Genomic DNA, 3,364 nt, shown 5'->3' with positions numbered 1-3,364 from the left:
GGACTACAGACTGTTTTATTATTTAAAAAGGAGCGATTGATTGGGTTTGAAAGGTTGTGACCCCTTAGGATGGAGTATCTCCTGGTGACAGGCCACCTTCTCTGGGTGCTTGAATGTGTACAAGATTGGGGAGCTGTTGGCAGGGAAGAAGGGGGGTGGCTGTAAGGTAAGAGGCCATAGGTGTCTGCCCCCCACTGATTGTGGGCTCCAGGGTCGCAGCTAAGATCCCAGGGCCCCCGGGATTGCTCAGAAAGAGCAAAGCCTCTGACAATTTTGTGAGTTTAGCTGGGGAGAGAGGGGTGTGAGTGTGTGTGGGGCGGGAGGAGGGGGGGTTCGGGAGTGTGTTGGATGGGTATACGCATATACGTATGTGTGCGTACACGTGGTTACATGCATGTGCAGGATGCATATGTGTATGCATAGGAACAGTCGCCCCTCGAACAACACGGGTGTGAGCCGCGTGGGTCCGCTTTCCCACGAATTTTTTCCCAGTCAAGACAGCCGGCCTTTCGTATCCCTGAGTTTCCCATCAGGGGATTCAGACAGCGGCAGATTCAACCAACCGCCGATTGAAAACAGTATCTTCGCATCCGCAACCGCAGATTCCCAACCAACCGCGCGGGTCGAAAATACTGTTTCCGGCCTGCGGTTAGTTTTACCTGGATTTCCCGCGCGGCCTGGTCGGCGTTCCTCACACCGCGCGGCGTTCGTGTGTCCACTGTGCGCGTTTCTGAGGTAGGTGTGTGTGCATGTTAACCTCCTCCGACTGCGGTTATTGTCTGGAGGAACAGGAGACAGAGATCATTGTTGGTTTCGGCGCAAAAGTAATTGTTTAGTTAGAGAAGGTTTTCCAGGAAACGGCCGCCTCTGGAACAGATTCGGAAGCACCAGGAGGCTTAAGACCCGGGGGTGGTGGCAGGAAGGCGGGTGGGTTTTCAGTTCCGTGACTTTGAGTCCGAGGCTCAAAGAGAGTTTTGGGTTTCATTCCAAGGCCGCCGAGGCCGTAGGTAGTAGTTTAGGTGAGTGAGGGGCATGTGTTAAAAAAGCACGTTTCCAGGTGCCGTTCCGGCCTCTGGGTCAACATTTGAGGGCGTGTGTCTAGGACTGACAAGCCCGCGCGCCCTTCCAGCGATTCTTATTGTACGATTTGGGGGACGCCACCCTGCTGGGTCCCACCCCCAGAGTTTCTGACGCAGTAAGTTGGGGAAAGACAGATGTAATTTGCGTTTCTAACAAGTTCCCAGGGAACCTCCCTGGGCCACTGACAAGCGCTGGCTTCCAGCAGGGGTTCTGAGCACTGGCTGCACATTAGAATCACCTGGGGCCTTAAAACGCCCCAGTCACCTGGCCACACAAGGGCCCCAGTGCATCAGACGCTCTGGGGGATAGAATCCAGACATTAAACACCCAAACCCCAACCCCAGCCTTTTCCAGGTGATTCCAATATGTAACCAGGGCTGAGCGCTCTTGTCGGAACTATCTTAACCCCTGACTTGGTTATCAGAAACCCAGCGTCTGCGGCGCCCCTCCTGAATCAGAAACACCTGGGCTGGGGAATGCCCGCGTCCCAGCTGCCGTGAATAGAATCTGTGCATCTATATATCGAAATCCCTATTTATTATCAATGTCCCTTTATTTGCTTTTCTGTTTATATTGCAATCAGGTATTTATGTTGGTTCAACAAAAAGATGATGTGTGTAGGTATCCCAGCATTTCTTTTTGGGGGAGTAATGGGGGAATTACAGACCGTTGCATTATAAAAAAAGGAGCTATTGGGTCAGAAAGGTTGCGACCCCTTAGCTGGGAAGTACCTCCTGGTGACGGGCCACCTTCTCTGGGTGCGTGGCCACCTGATCCCTGCACAAGATTGAGAGTCATTCTCTGGCCACGTGGTCGCTGCCAGCCCCCAAATTTCAGTGGCTGGGGGAATTATATGGGCATGACCCAGGTCATCTAATACTGCAGTTAATAACTGCACTGAGTCCCCACTGCGAGCTGGAACGTTAAGATTCGGCATTTCCTAGTTCCCAGAGGTGGACGTTATTAGCCCCATTTGACAGATGGGAAAAACTGAGGCTTGGATCTGAACCCCAGAATCAGAAGCTTTGTGCCTGCCCATATTGCTTTTTCCTCGGGTGCTTTTTTTGGGCAAGATGGCAGTTTGGAAGATTTGCAGGAGAAATACAAATTAGTATTTTAGATCAGTCAAGATACAGCCTGGGTATGTGGGCCAAGTGTTGACTGCGCGATTAGCAAGATTCATGAGCTCCAGCCATCTCGCCTTCTGGAACCGGCTCATTGGTATTAATGGGCCAGGGGACCGCGTTCGGGCAGTTGTAATTAACTTGCCGACTGCTGAGATTTTCTCAGCCCCAGCTGCTCTCTGTGAAGGCAGCTCCTGGAGGAGGCTGCTCTGGGTCCCAGGCCTGCGAGGGAGCCGGCCCCAGGCTAGGGGCGTCAGCAGAAATGAGGATTACTGGGGTTTTCAAACCATGGGGCACTTAGCGTTTCCCTGTCCGGCCTGGCATCGGCTCCAAGAGCTTCATTATTGGGGGCTGAAGGAAGGAAGCGCCGAGGAAGTGGAGTTGGGGGTCTGTGGTCACATGAGCTGCTCAGAGCATCGTCACCGAGACTTCAGCTCAGACAACTCTGCTCCCTAAAAAAAAAAAAAAATTGCGATATAATTCATTTAACATAAAATTCATGAAATAAATGTAACATTCAGTGGGTTTTAGTATATGAAATTGTGCAGCCATCATCACTAATTCCAGAATATGTTTTATCATCCTCCCCCCGCCAAGAAGCCCCCCGCATGTCCATTGCAATCACTCCCCATCCCCTTCTAATCCCCAGCCCTTGGCATCCACCAGTCTGCCCAGTCTCGGTGGAGTGGTTTCGTATCAGTGGAACCACACAATATGTGGTTCTTTGTGCCCGGCATCTCTCACGGAGCATCATGTATGTCTTCAAGGTGCATCCATGTTGTAGCGTGTGTCAGAATGCCCTTTTTTCTGGCTGACTAATATTCCATGGTATGGATACACCACGTTTCGTTTATCCATTCATCTGTTGACGGACATTTGGATTTTCTTACCCCACTTTTTGACCATTGTGACTAGTGCTGCTGTGAACACACGTGTTCGCGTTTTGGTGTGGATGCATGTCTTTATTTCTTTTGGGTCTGTACTACCTAGGAGTGGAGATGCCGGGTCACATGGCAACTCCATGTTTTACTTTTTTTTTTTTAAAGATTTTTATTGAGGAATTGGGGGATGGGAACAGCACTGGGGAATTGGGGAAAGGGGAACAGACAAGCTGCTGTCCTTTTGTTCTTCAGTCTAGTTGTGGAGGACGTTGCTTCACT

This window comes from Hipposideros armiger, unplaced genomic scaffold, assembly GCF_001890085.2.
Source record: "Hipposideros armiger isolate ML-2016 unplaced genomic scaffold, ASM189008v1 scaffold_480, whole genome shotgun sequence".
Taxonomy (NCBI): domain Eukaryota; kingdom Metazoa; phylum Chordata; class Mammalia; order Chiroptera; family Hipposideridae; genus Hipposideros; species Hipposideros armiger.
Note: the sequence above shows the minus strand (reverse complement) of the source record.